This window comes from Scyliorhinus canicula, chromosome 14 (genome assembly GCF_902713615.1).
Source record: "Scyliorhinus canicula chromosome 14, sScyCan1.1, whole genome shotgun sequence".
Lineage (NCBI taxonomy): Eukaryota > Metazoa > Chordata > Chondrichthyes > Carcharhiniformes > Scyliorhinidae > Scyliorhinus > Scyliorhinus canicula.
The window spans coordinates 140,399,875-140,415,290 of NC_052159.1; the positions used below are offsets into that span (position 1 = coordinate 140,399,875).

Below are 15,416 nucleotides of genomic sequence, written 5' to 3' on the forward strand. Positions count from 1 at the left end.
TGGTATGTATTGCCCATGACTAATTGTGCTTCATTTACCACTGTAGTCCATGTAGTGAAGGTTTTCCTTTTTTAAAATTATTATTTTCCAATTAAGGGGCAATTTAGTGCGGCCAATCCACCTAACGTGGGGGTGAAACCTACGCAGACGCGGGGAGAATGTGCAAATTCCACAAAGACAGTGATCCAGGGTCGGGATCGAACCCGGGTCCTCAGCGCCGTGGGCAACGGTGCTAACCACTGTGCTATCGTGCCGGCCCAATAGTGGAGGTATTCGTATCGTGCTTTTAGTGAGGGAGTTACAGGAAATTGAACCAGTCTTGACTAACGTAGCATCAATTTTGATCTCTGCCATCCTCAATGCTGGACAGCCGTTGGCATGGATTACCAGCTTGTTTCTACCTTGACAGATCATTTTTAAAGACTGTTTGCAGCCTGGCAGATATTCGCCAGCTTCCATAATGTTGCACGTTTTACTTGAGTGTATTACGCGTTTATTGGAGTGTATTAACACGCCTCTGTTTAAAGGCCGTGTGCTTAACACTACTACAGCTCTGTGTATGTAATTCTGCTCGGAGTCGCCAGGTGCCATATTTAGACACCTCACAAGTATATCAAGGTCAGGTTCAAAGTAATAAATCTGTACACCGATTAGTAAGTTCAAACGATTGATATTTATTATAACCAATATAATAAATACACATGCATACGCTAAAGACTAAGTTACTTCTAAACTAAACGACTAAAATACTTATCTAAACAGGAACAGGCAAGGTCAGGGAGCGAGGCCTTCGTCTCGTTCTTGGTCTGCAACTCTCAGAAAGTTAGAGGTCGTCAGGGTCTAGCAAGTCTGGTTCACGTAGCGAGCGTCGTGGTGAAACTTACAGTTCGATGGCTGGTGGCTCAACGGCTGGTGATGGAACTGGAGTCAGGATGCGAGGTATCAGCAAAGCGATGACGACAGCAGAGAGCCGGAGCCAAACAACAGCGGAGCCGGAGCCAAACAACGGCTGAGCCGGAGCCAACAGAACGGACCATGTGCGGGGTCTACTTTTATAGGTCCCCCCAAAGTCCGTGCCTCTTCGGGGCGGTCTCTACCTGCTGTATATCGATTGGGTCTTCTCCCAATCAATATTTTCCAAACCCCCCAATCTGAGGGTCGCTTCTCGATGGGTGGGGCGGTCTCTATGGTGCTTTGTGATGGATACTTATGGTGCCGTTTCGTCTGGGCGTCCACTTAAAGTATCCATTCAAACCTAAATGTTTCTATTGTGTGGGCCTAGATCTGGATCACCTCATTACTATGCAAATCGTTGTTGCCATTTACACCTTTAGCTGAGATCCTGCACCTGGCCATAAACTGGTTTCTGTACGTGCAGAATGCTAATTAGCCTTCTGCAAACTGCTTGTCCTTGCTGAGACTGTTTTCTCCCTGCAGCCTTAGCAGTTCTCCATTTTGCAGCCCAGTGTCCATCTTAGGTGGCTACAATAACCAGCTGGAGTCTCTGTTCTCGACTCCGGGAGAGGTTTAGATCTTTTGAAGGACCAATATTTTCTCTGCCGCTTTCTTGTCTGAACCCCTGCATAGATATTGACTCCAAGATTCTCTCTTTAATGTGATATATGCTGATTTCCAGAGATACTTCTTAACGCACCTCAGGGCCATATTCTAAACATGAAATGATTGCAGCTACCAATGTGAGATCGGAAAGAGCAGAATTGATATCAGCCAGTTTTTAAAGCAGTAAGATGAAAATATGTTCATGGTAATTACGCTTAGTCATCTTAAATTTGCATCGTGGCAGGTTGTCATCATGGTCATGACTTGAAGGCCGAGATTTTAGGCTGTTTCTTCACCTTTCTTCAATGCCAAAGAATGCCGTGTGGTAAAAGCTGTGAAAAAAAGAAATAGAAGATTAAATCAATAGGGTGAGATTAATCAAATGACGTTGGATCGAAAATGGCTCATGTGGATCATAAACACCTGCCCAGACCAGTTGGGCATATGGCCCCTTTCTGTGCTGCACACTCTATGCAAGCGGTCTTGTGGAACTGCTGTGTTGGTAATGGCAGCAAACTCATGTTATGTCATGCGCAGCACATCGATTTAATTAAATCACATGATGTGTCATGATGTTGTTGGGAGAATGTGTCGATGTGGGTGCACCCCATGGGGGTACATGGTTCCTTTTTAAAAATTGTTCATAGGGCCTGAGCATCACTCTTTCGACCAGCATTTATTGCCCATTCCTAATTGCTCTTGAGAAGGTGATGGTGAGGTATGTTCTTGAACCGCTGCAGTCCCTGTGATGCAGGTGCACCCCCAGTACTGTTGGTGAGGGAATTCCTGGATTTTGACCCAGCAGCAGTGAAGGAACGGCAGATATATTTCCAAGTCAGGATGGTGAGCGGCTCGGAGGGGAACATGATGGTGGTCGTGTTCCCATGTGTCTGCTGCCCTTGACTTTCTAGGTGGTAGAGGTTGTGCATCCACAGTGCAAACTTGACAGCAGTAGCAAGACATGCTCCATAATTATTCAAAATGAACAATTTGTCAATGAATTTCTGACATAAATTCACACTTCTCCCTTACATTATCCACTTAAAATAACACCCTATGGCAGCACAGAGGCACAGTGGTTAGCACTGCTGCCTCACATTGCCGAGGACCCGGGTTCGATCCCGGCTCTGGGTCACTGTCCGTGTGGGGTTTGCACATTCTCCCCGTGTTTGCGTGGGTTTCGCCCCCACAACCCAAAGATGTGCAGGCTAGGTGGATTGGCCACGCTAAATTGCCCCTTAATTGGAAAAAATGAATTGGGTACTCTAAATATATAAAAGAAAATAACATCCTGACCTAGAAATTGGATTGGCAGCTCCCATTTTTGGGCAAAAGTGTCCCAGCGTGAAGTTCAGCACGTATGAGTAATGCACCATACCCCATCATCAAAGCAAAATAGTGGATCTACTGAATACCTGAAGAGGAGTCATCCGAACCGAAACGTTGGCTGGATTCTCCGATTCTGAGACTAAGTGCCGACACCGGTGTGGGAACGGTGGGGTTTTATGACAGTCTGGTGGGAGGTTAGCAGGCACGCAGCGTAGAGCACCCGGCTCTTGCTGTGGCTACGGCTGGAGAATTTCCGGGTCCGTGGCCGCACATGTGCAGGGCAGCGGCCTGCAACGGCCGCGCCGGGCAACATGGCGCCGGCCACGCGCGGACCCGGCCTGCCAAATAGTAACTCTCTTTGGCCAGGTTCGCCACCCCTGGCCCACCCCCCACCAGTGCCCCCAGCCCCCGCCAAAGCCCCTCCCTTTCCGCAGATCGGCCATCCCAGTCCGCAGCTGCCATGCCAAGTTCCCAAAAATAAATACCGTGAGTGACCGACGTTGTCGGGAACTCGACCCATCGGAGTTGGAGCATTGAGAGGAGGGCCTCAGGTAACGTCCTTCCCGATGGCGTGTGGCGTACTCCTAGAGTACGCCGTTTTGGAGGCAGCAGAGCATCGCAAAAGCTGCACCGCCCCCCCCCCCCCCCCCCCCCCCCGATTTTGGCACGAGCGTGGATTATCCGGCCGATCGGCAAACACGGTTTTGGCATCGGAAACTAGAGAATCCCGCCCATTATTTTCCATCATACCTGCCTGGAAAAAGTGTTAGACCCACTGTCGATGCAAGTAGAGGGTCCCACCGCCTGTTTTAACACTCTTTCCCAAATTAGATAACCACAAACCGCAGCATTCACCATGACTGCTCAGTCAAACAGCAACCTTTAAACCTCCTCACGCGAATGTTGGGCCAGAAGGAGAAGGAGAGCACATTCAAACTGCGGGCCGGTGTTGGCTAAAGATCTCCGCTCCCCCCTCCCCACCCCACACCCCATTATACCCCCACCTCCTCACAGAATCCTGCTAGGTCCGGTCTGGAAACTTGGATTATGATTACACAGATAATCATCTTTCAGCGCTTTCCTTGAAATCCATGAAAGTGAACCGTATGTGTTCTGCAAAGATGTACAATGAATAAAGAAATGTTCACATCTATAACAACATAGTCACTGTGTACCCATCAGCACTATTACTTCCTCCCACTTATTTTCCCATAATCGTCCGCTCAGTTTCATTTGGCTTTTAAGTTTATTTTTTTGTTTAATGTCATAAGTTCTTTCCCAGGCCTCCATTTCCTGTGTGAGGAGGTGACCAAATCGTAGTGCTCCCCCCTGCCACAAATCCATGTAATGTGAACTGCTGTCACATCACTTTATTTTTCTTTCAGTTCCCTTGAAACAATGACGCCCATTTGAACCATTTGTTGAAAACATGTGTTATTATCTCTTTTATTTCCTCCTACTCCTTCCTCCCTGAGGGAGCAAAGCATCTGTCTGAATGGGCTCCTACAGCTCCCGATATCTTTCATGTGCGCCTCTCACAACGCCCTCTCTCATTCTTTTCAACAGGCCACTTGACTGAGGATTTCCAGGTTAAACTCATTCTTATCTTCAAAGAAGTCCAGTGTGTTGTTTCAGAAGTCGGCAGTTGCAGAGTATGCATTTTCAAGATGTTCCTCGAACATGGTAGGTGCGGGCAGGGGCGATGTCACTAAATATGTCAATCATTCAGAAAAAGAGCAATTGAATATCTGCTGCTTACATATATTGGCAGACAACAAGGGAAAGAAGAGGGGACGGAATATGAAAGCAAGCACCATGTAGGAAAATATATTGACCTGAGATTTTCCATTCGGATGCAATAATGTTCATGTTTGAGAAGTGGAGAAACATTGCTGGTGTGATTATCTGCGTTTCAGCGAATCAGTTGGCTTCAGACAGTATTTCATGGCATCCAGGCTCAGCTCCTGCATTGCCTGTTGCCTAACTTTCTGAGATCAAGTCCCAAGCCAGGTTTTGAGCACAAAAATGATGGGTGACAATCGAGCGCCGCCATGTCAGAATGTGATTTATTTCCAATGTCTTTCCAATGTGATGCTCACCCGAGGCCCATTCTGCCCTCTCAGGCGGATGTTAAAGATCCCGCGGTACTATTGCAAAGACGAGCAGGGAATCATCCCCAGCGCGTTGGCCAATGTTTGTCCCTCAGTCAACATCAGAAAAACAGATTCTCTGGTCATTGTGAACTTGCTGTTTAGAGGAGTTTGCAGTGCACAGATCACCTGTCAGATTTCCTACATTACTACACTTCAAAAGTAAATAATTGGCTTTAAAACTCTTTCAGATGGTCCAGTCAGGCGCTTTATAAATGTGAATCTTCCTTCTGTTGCAGTAAACAGCCTGGCATGATGCTATCATCCTAAGAATCCCATGGTGCAGAAGAAGGCCATTCGGCCCATCAAGTCTGCACCATCCCCCCACCCCCCGAAAGAACACTATCCCAGGCTCACTCCCCTGCCCTATTACCGTAACCTCACGCATTGGTCATGGCCAATCCATCTTTCACCTGTTCATCTTTGCACTGTGGGAGGAAACCGGAGCACCCGGAAAAAACCCATGCAGACACGGGGAGATGGTGCAAACTCCACACAGACAGTCACCCAAGCCCGGAATCGAATCCGGGTCCCTGGCACTGTGAGGGAGCAGTGCTAACCACTGTGCCACCATGCTGCATCGCTGTAGTTTTGGCACTAAATATGGCACGTTTTTATTTCACAATGTTTCACCTATTATCAAAAAACTATGGGCGGGATTTCTAGCCGTTCCCGTCAGTGGGATATTCTGATCCTGCTGACCATAGGCATGCTCCGGGTATGTGTGTGCGAGGGGGGTGAGGAATAGGCAGTAAATCCAGTCCGTTATATTTAATTGCTGCTTTCCTAAATGTCTGATTAAATCAATGATACTCTCAATGGAATCATTACTGCCCTCACCTCCCATTCATAATGCTGGACATACATTTTACAGTTCCTGACTTCTGGGGCAACACGCCAATTTTTCACAAAGATAAGAACGAGTTCAACCTGTAAATCGTCAGTCAAGTGGCTTGCTTGAACGAGTGAGAGAGGGTGTTGTGAGCGGCACGCATGAAAGATGCAGGGAGCAGCAGCGGCCCATTCAGACACAGATGCTTTGCTCCCTCAGGGAGGAAGGAGTAGGAGGAAATAAAAGAGATAATAAGTGTCTGGAAATAGTCTTGGAAACATGTTCCAAGAGTGAGTGAAGGAAGTGGACATTAGGATCACAGAGGACACTGAACATTGTTTGGTGGGTGAAGTTCCGCTGACATCTTTGAAGTCTGGTAATTGTCTATCCAGCTGCCATATGCAAACTGTAAAGTTTGCAAAGCATTCACATGCCTTGAAGGCAGCTTCCACCTGCAGGAATGGGCCAGTAAGAGGTTAGAAAATAAGTGGAAGACCATGCTGATTTCACATTGAGGTTCACCCAATGCAAAGATAGTCAGCACCCCCTCCCTGCCCCCCCCCCCCCCCCCCCCCCCCCCCGATGTAGGCAGGAGTTTAATAGATAACGGAAAATCAGGTACCTATGTCAGTTTTTTTTTCAATTTCCATTTAAGGGGCAATTTAGCGTGGCCAAACCACCTACCCTGCACATCTCTGGGTTGTTGGGGTGAGACCCATGCAGACACAGGGAGAATGTGCAAACTCCGCACTGACAGTGACCCGGGGCTAGGATCAAACCCGGGTCCTCAGCGCCATGAGGCAGCAGTGCTAAGCAGTATCCCACAGTGCTTCCCCTGGTCCTTGCATCAGTTATAGGACCCAGATATTATTTTGGTTGCCACCCATGTTGCTATAGACAGTCCTTCAGCTCTCCACAATTCGTGCATGGTATGCATCATGAGGAGGGCATTTTTAGCAATATTTAAAGGGATCCTCAACTGTTCTCCAAAATAGTTTGGGGCAGCACGTTAGCATGGTGGTTAGCATAAATGCTTCACAGCTCCAGGGTCCCAGGTTCGATTCCCGGCTGGGTCACTGTCTGTGTGGAGTCTGCACGTCCTCCCCCTGTGTGCGTGGGTTTCCTCCGGGTGCTCCGGTTTCCTCCCACAGTCCAAAGATGTGCGGGTTAGGTGGATTGGCCATGCTAAATTGCCCGTAGTGTCCTAATAAAAAGTAGGGTTAAGGGGGGGGGGTTGTTGGGTTACAGGTATAGGGTGGATACGTGGGTTTGAGTAGGGTGATCATGGCTCGGCACAACATTGAGGGCCGAAGGGCCTGTTCTGTGCTGTACTGTTCTATGGTCTAGTAGTGGAATATTTGAAGAGATGATTTGATTGTTTTAGATGGTGGTTTTTGGTCACTCCGACCATTTCGGAGTGCTTGTAGAATGTTCAACGCTCTAAATTCTTAAGGGACTTCGGACAATGCTCATGTTTCATTCTAACAAATTCAATCTGGCTAGAGGAAGTGCAGAAGACATGAGGGCCAAGATTTTACCATTCCACTGTAAACATGGCCTGCGGGAGTGGGGGGAGAGAAGGACGGGGAAATGAAGGCGAAAGGCATTGGGAGGGAGGCCTCACTGAAGGCAGACAGCTAAAATAATCAGAAGGCGAACTGACAACCATTTCCCAGTGGCGGCACAGCTCATTGACTGAGGCACCCGCTAACTGCATAGAGGTCCCCTCCCCACACTTCCCACAGATTTTGGAGCCTTGGATTCCCAATGTCCCATGCCCCAAAGAGTGGGCACTCAGTGGCAATAGCTGACCCCATGGCCCCAATGCTACCACTAGAGAGACTACCAATGTAATAAGCAGGACCCGCCTGCCTCGACCCAGCATAAAAATAAGTTTTTCTACTTAGCGCATGGGTCCTCTTTCCACTTGCAGCCTCAACAGTGGCCACCTCTATCGGTGGCACTGCCAGCCCTGGAATCAAGGCCAGTAGCTTAGAGAGGTAGCCTGCCAGGCTTAATTGGAATATTTTGCCTGGGATCCTGTTCCTCCTCCCCACGCAGAATTGTGACCTGTATTCGGTCTTGACATTGGGACTTAAAACCTGAGGAAGCACACAAACCTACAGCTGCAAGAAGAACAAATAAAAGGAAGCGTTCTCCTAAAGTTCATGAGCTGAGATCAACAGAAAAAGACAGTGCCTCTCCAGGGAGGCTAAATCATGGTACCTTCTGTAACCAAATGGCAAAACTAGGATAGCATTGCCCACTGCAAAGCCACTGCAGCCCTCAACTTCACTGTCCCTGGCTATTTCCGGGCTATTTCCAGGCTGGCACAGGGGTTATTAACACCAGTTAATCTCCAGCTTCAACTAGGATTAAGCAGGTGACTAAAATTTGCTTGAGCATGTACGCTTGCCACACTCCCCATGGACTTGAAGTAGCAGCAGGATTAGACAGTTATGCTTGCTCAGGCTGCAGGGATCCACCCCACCAAGTCAAATAATTTACTATATCCATGTAGTCTTTCCGACGAATTGATTAGAATTTTCTAGAATTCCCAGCCCAAAAACAGGCCATTCAGCCCAACTGATCTATGTCCAGGTTTATGCTCCTCATAAGTCTCTTCCCAATCTTCTTCACCCAATCGTAGCAGCACATCCTTACATTTCTTTACCCTCATTAGCTTACCTAGCATTCCTTTCAATATACCTATATCATTAGTCTCAATTACACCTTTGGTAGCGAGTTCCACGTTCTTACAATTCTTTGGGTAAAGAAGATTCTCCTTATTTGCCTATTGCATTTATTGATGACTATCTCACATGGGAACATCGCCATCTGCAAGTATCCCATCACTGTCGCTAGGTCAAAATCCTGGGATTCTCTCCCGAACAGCTCTGTGGGAGTACCTACACCACATGGACTGCAGCAGTTCCAGAAAGCAGGTCACCACCACCTTCTCAAGGGCAATAAGGGCTGGGCAATAAATGTTGGCCCAGCCAGCGAAGCCTACTGCCATGAAATAATTTTAAAATGAATTAAGGCTCCTCACTTTGGTTTCCCCTTGGAGTGGGAAAGTATCCCATGTGGAAACATAGGCTCAGTATTGTCATGAATTGCACGGGCGAGGAAGCTCTTCATCGGGACAACCTCTGCTTTCCTGCAATCCCACTCATACCCAGCAACACGCTCAGTTATTGCACCCAAAAGTGAACTGCATCTGCCTCAAGACTACGCGTCAATTAACATTGCAGGGGAATCGGTGGAGAGGAAATGTTAACAGCTCAAAGAGTCACAACGTTACCAAATGGAAGTAGAGGGCATCCGCCACCCTCTGATTTACATGATAATTCATCCCAACCCTAAATCACCTGAACAACCATTTGATTGACAATATACTTTTTCTGTCTTTCATGAAACTTGTGGCTGTAACATTCCACCACAATCACAGCTATTGTGCCATATGCCAGCCACAGTCGAGGAAGGCGCAGCAACAGAATTCCAGGGGATCCAGCAGGCTTGTCGTGGTCCGAAGCAGGTTCGTGGACATGTCTCCAAACGCAGAGAGTTTCCAATCTGAATAAAAGCCAACGGTTTCCTCAGAAAGAGGGGAAGCATCAGATTGTGGGTTACCATGGACTTTCAGCGTTCTCACTCAGAACCACTGGTGGAAGTCTATCTGAAGACCACAGTGCTGAGATTGCACTGGCCTCAGGGAGCGTCAGCTGCCAAAAGTGTGCGTTGGAAAATCGAGGGCGGCGCAATTTCTTGACAATGTCACTTGGACAATGTCAACGCACACTTGCTCTGCCTTCTCGCTGCAACACTATGCCATGTGCCAGCGTAAGTTAAAAAGAGGGATGAAACTGGAAATATTAGAAGTAAAAACAACCACAACAGTAGTTTGTTTCCACCTGACCTCTGCACAATATTTCTATTTTTGCAGAGTGACGTCCGACCAGCTTCCCAATGTCACTTGACCACTCTCCCCCTCCCCACCCCCAGATATACCATTATCTTGAAACAGTCCTACCTGTGTTATTCTTTATACTACATGTGGCTTTAATTACTACTTATTATTTTGAAGTCTAATAAGATAGGCTCAGCGATAAGCCTGTTTCAATTGAAAAGCTGTCTCTTAAAGCTGAATGGCGTGCTACCGGATCATGTTACTTGGTCTATAATAAGAGTTGAATTTATTTTGTTACATCTTCTCAGGAGATAATTTTCAATGCGGCATAATGCATCAATAAATATCGCAACGGACATTTATAATTTACTCCATTAAATATATATATTTCATTCACCCAAACTTGTTTTGTGAACCTTAAATCCACCTGAGTCAATCATTGCTCGTGTAGTGTTGCAGCTAGCGTTGTTTAAGTAGTTCGTTGCATTAAAGCGAGCTTTCAGTATTTCTTGGCCGAATTTTTGAATCATTATGTTAGAAGAAACTTGATTTCAATGTAACGAACCCCCGCGATGATATATACTGCCATTACTCTGGATTGGATTACCTCACTTCTTCCAGCACAGAGTATTTTTCACAGGGAACTCTGCTGGATTTGGCAAGAAAATATCTATTAATTTACAGTAGTGCTTGGCACCTGTGAAGACCATGAGACTGAAATCCTTGACGAAGGCGAAAAAAAATAATGGCAAGGCGAAGATTGGATTATTTACCTCATTCATTTCACAATCTCAGAAGTAAAGACAGAAAGATTTTGCATTCATATATTATGTTATCTCAGCAGATTCTCAGGACATGGGAAAAAAAACCTGAGGAAAATTCAACATTAAACAGTAAAAGCTTTGAAGTCGGCACATGTCGTGATGAGCATTAACAGCTTCAACTTAATAATTATTAGAGCCCTTTCTCAGCAAGGTGGTGTGGGAAAGTAATAATCACAAACTTAATGACCCGCTTTCATTTAGATAAAGGGGACACTTCTGCCTGGATAATTCTGCTTATTAGGATTTTATAGTGTATGGGTGATAACCAAAATATATAACTGTGTTGTGTAGCCTTTGTATCAGGCAGACACCCTGCAGGGGCAGGTTGTGTCTCCCAAGCATGTTTGTGAGTAAACGTCTCCATTTAGGGCAGCACGGTAGCATGGTGGTTAGCATAAATGCTTCACAGCTCCAGGGTCCCAGGTTCGGTTCCCGGCTGGGTCACTGTCTGTGCGGAGTCTGCACGTCCTCCCCGTGTGTGCGTGGGTTTCCTCCGGGTACTCCGGTTTCCTCCCACAGTCCAAAGATGTGCGGGTTAGGTGGATTGGCCATGATAAATTGCCCGTAGTGTCCTAAAAAAAAGTAAGGTGAGGGGGGGGTTGTTGGGTTACGGGTATAGAGTGGATACGTGGGTTTGAGTAGGGCAATCATTGCTCGGCACAACATCGACGCCGAAGGGCCTGTTCTGTGCTGTTTTGTTCTATGTTCTATGTTCTATTTCTATAACTTACACACGTGAGTGGTTTCAATCTTTTACCACAACACTGCAAATACTGGCTTTCTTTGCAGAGGCTCTGCCTCGGTTATAGTATTCTTTTCAGTGTGGCAAACTTTCAGCTGCTTTCCTCACAGCACAAAAACAGTCCACAGACAAACCGAACTGCCCAGGCTGATAGCAAGTCGGATTTTAACCCCCAAATGTGAGCATTCCAAGAAGACTGGAATGTACTAGACTATCTCCAAGTCATTATACCCAGGATCTTGGAGAGGAGAGGGTCATTATGTCCCTTTGTCCTTCTCAGAGATGGTAATCAGTCTTTGGATGGTTTTATAAGTGCCTTGCGTGGAAGCACAGGGAGGGGTTCCATTGTTCCTTAGGGAAACCCCTGAAGCCAATCCTGTCAGTGGTTAGTTGTGTATCCTCAGCCATTTTTGGTGTCTACCGCCGTCATTTAAAATATACAATGCAGATCTTAAAGTCCAATATTCCCTTACATAATTCCATGGATTTCATCATCAACTTCACAGAGTTCCAAAAGAGCTGTGAATCGGGTAAGGAAATGTTGAACTTTGCTTCTTTTTGCCGTCCTGCCCCCACATTACTTTTGTGTGGCCCTTTCATGAGTTGGGAGACATCGGGTGGAAAACGCACACAATCCTCTTCTGTAGGTGGGGACCCCAAAGTGAGGACCACAGAGTAATTATATTTTCTCCTGCACACTATCTCTGCGTGCTGGTCAGAATTTTGGAAGCCCTAAGGGAAACACATCCTTGGGGAGCTAGCTGAGGAGTTGGAGACATTCTTAAAAGTAAGGAAATAATGTTTTTATCCCTTCAAATGTCATGCTTAGATGTTGCATTGTAACGTAGATGTATTTTTAACTTGATGATTCATCATGGGGATCTGTCCTGCAATTAGATATACATTTAGATATAGCTGCACTGTACAATTATTGTCATGCACACAACACTTTTCCAATTGTCAAAAGTACCATAATGCATTAATAATTATTTTTAACTATCAAACTCTGCTGTCATGCTTTGTGTTGTGATTTAAATCAGCTAATAGCTCTGATGGTTAAAATCAACACGACTGCTGGAAGATGAAAAAAAAACTGCACCTGTTCCCCTCCATTGATTGACAGGAACACTGTAATGGGACACCATTCTGCTCCAATAGTTTCAGGTAATGTAGCTGGAAGCTTTTGTTATAACAGCTGTGGCCATGATGAATGCTTGGTTAGGTTCCAAAGGTGTAATGACTTCAGCAGGTGTCTATTGATCCAATGATAATTGAAAAGTTTAAGAAGCTGGAAAAATAGAAAATGCCGTTGACATGGTTTATTGTTTGTTTACAAACTTAATAGGCAGATAAAGGGTCAATATTTTTTGTACTGGAGAAGTTTATTTATTTCCAGTAGCAATGGTTGCGTGTTTGAATTCAAGGTTTTATTAGATTGTTAAAGGCTAACCTTTTTGCAATTATTTTGTAATAATTACCCATTGCACAGCACCAGTGAAGTACACATGGTGCAGACTGGGTAAGTGGTATGGATGGCATTTGTGGGGGGTGGAGATGGCATGGAGACAGCATACACAAACTGAGGGGCAATGCGGTGACTTTGGAGCTACGGGTCGGAGAGGAGGATGTTTAGGGGGCTTTTAAATGATTTTGAGAACTGGGCTTTTATGTTGAAGAACCAAGGCAGATCTTTGAACCATTCAGCCTCCGCCCCCATACTCCTCATGCATTACACCATGGCTCACACAATGCACTGCAAACCCAACTCCTGTGTGAAAAGACAAAATTCCCAGGCAAAGCCACACATGGGTCTGGTGTGCATTTCTCAATGTGCAAAAGTCCACAGGTCAGGGGCTGGATTCTCTGTCCCACCGCGCCAAATCTCTGGTTCCGCACACCGGGGGGAAGCTCCGTTTGACCGGCTGGTCAATGGGGTTTCCCATTGTGGGGCAGCCCCACGCCATCGGGAAACCCCCAGGCAGCCAGAAAAACAGAGCATCCCGACGGCAGAGAATCTGGACCTAAATATAGAACCATAGAAAAGCTACGGTGCAGAAAGTGGCCATTCAGCCCATCGCGTCTGTGCAGTCAAATAAAAGAGAAAGAAACAAACTAACCACTCATACTGGTAAATCTACACTGCACTCCATCCAACCCAATATATCCTGTTCAAGATGTGATACCTAGAACTGCTCACAGTACTCCAGGTGTGATCTAAGCAGAAGCTGAGTATATAGTTGCCGTATGACTTCTACCTCATTGTATTCTTGTCATCTAGATACACAGACCAATATTCCACTAGCCTTGATGATTATTTTCTGTAATTGTTTATGATAATTTAATCATCAATACCTGGATTCAAACTTCCAGTCTTGCTTCTAGCTTTCTCCGATTAAGAAGGTACCTTTTACTATACCTGTTCAGTCCAAACATACATTTGCTCACATCGGTATCCATTTGTCATTGTTTTGACCATTCAACCTATCAATACTCTTTATAATGTTATGCTTTACCATCGAATCCCTACAAGGCAGAACGAGGCCACCCGACCCATTGAGTCTGCACCAACCCCCGAAAGAGGACCCTACCTAGGCACACTCTCCCGCCCCTTCTCTGCAACCCCACCTAACCAGCACATCCCTGGACACTAAGGGGCAATTTTATGTCTGAGGAAACCGGAGGACCTGGAGTTTCCGGAGGGAACCCACGTAAACATGGGGAGAATGTGCAAACTCCACACAGGCTGGAATTGAACCCAGGTCCCTGACGCTGTGAAGCAGCAGTGCTAATCACTGTGCCCCTGAGCCATGCTTTTATCCAAACTGCTTACAATGCCTTCCATCTTTTGTCACTGGTAAATTTGAATATGTGGCTCTCTATCCTATCATTTCAGGTGTGAATGAATATGTGAAAAGATGTGAATAGATTTGGGGCGACAGGGTGACATAATGCTTAGCACTGCTGCCTGACAATACCAAGGACCCGGGATCGGTTCCCGGCTTGGTTAACTGTCTGTATGAAGTCTGCTCGTTCTCCCCGTGTCTGCGTGGGTTCCCTCCGGAAACTCCGATTTCCTCCCACAGTCCAAAGATGTGCAGGACAGGTGGATTAGTCATGCTAAATTGCCCCTTAGTGTCCAAAGATGTGCAGAGGGATGGTGCGGACCTGATGGGCTGAATGGCCTCCTCTGTACTGTAGGGATCCTTTGGTTCTATGAGAAACTCACACTAGGCACACTTTCCTAATTATAGTACTTGACCATTATCCTGAACCTCCGTCATCTACTATTCAGCCAATTAATCACATCCAGTGAATTACTTTTCAAGTATCGCCACTGTTTTCTTGTCAGAATTACAGCAGTAAGTTTGCACATGGCAAATTCCCTGGAACACAAATGATTTGAATGGCCGGCTAATCTGTTTTCAGTAGTGTTCTCTGAGACAGGGATGGTGGTCAAAACACCGGAGAACTCTTGGCTCTTTGAATAGTGCCACAGAAATTTTTACATCCCTCCAAATAGATAGATGGAACTTAGTTTAATAGCCTCGCTAAAAGAGAGTCGTTCCAATTCTGCAGAGCTCCATCAATGCTGCATTAACATTCACGTCTAGATAATGTGCTTAACTTCTAAGGACTAAACTCAAACCTTCTGACTCAGGGGCAATGAGTGTGATTAATTGAGTCAATTATGTATTGAGAGGCAAGTGAAAAGAGGGAGTACCACCATCAAACCAGTGAATACCTCCTGATAGACTGTGATGGGGCATCCCTGGGATTAAGTTAACTTGTTGCCCTCTTGAGGCACAAACATGGACATGAAGTGGAATCCAAAAAACACAAGGAGAGTGTGCAAAACATGACAGACCGATGGTCTGAGACAAGAGGGCAGAGAGCAAAGGAAGGCTAGATTAAACTACATATATTTCAATGCAAGAGACCTGGCGGGCAAGGCAGATGAACTCAGGGCATGGATGGGTACATGGGACTGGGATATTGTTGCTATTACTGAAACAAGGCTTAGGGAGGGGCAGGACTGGCAGCTCAATATACCAGGGTACAGATGCTATAG

The 15,416-nt window shown here is 46.1% G+C and overlaps 1 long non-coding RNA gene across 1 annotated transcript in view; it reads right to left on the reverse strand.

Annotated features, from left to right (window-relative positions):
- Nucleotides 1-1,400: 1,400 nt before the first annotated feature.
- LOC119977531 overlaps nt 1,401-15,416 on the reverse strand; it is a 77,238-nt gene continuing 63,222 nt past the window's right edge. Inside the window, exon 4 of the long non-coding RNA XR_005463211.1 lies at nt 1,401-1,892. This is a non-coding gene — a long non-coding RNA (uncharacterized LOC119977531). The remainder of the gene's footprint in view (nt 1,893-15,416) is intronic.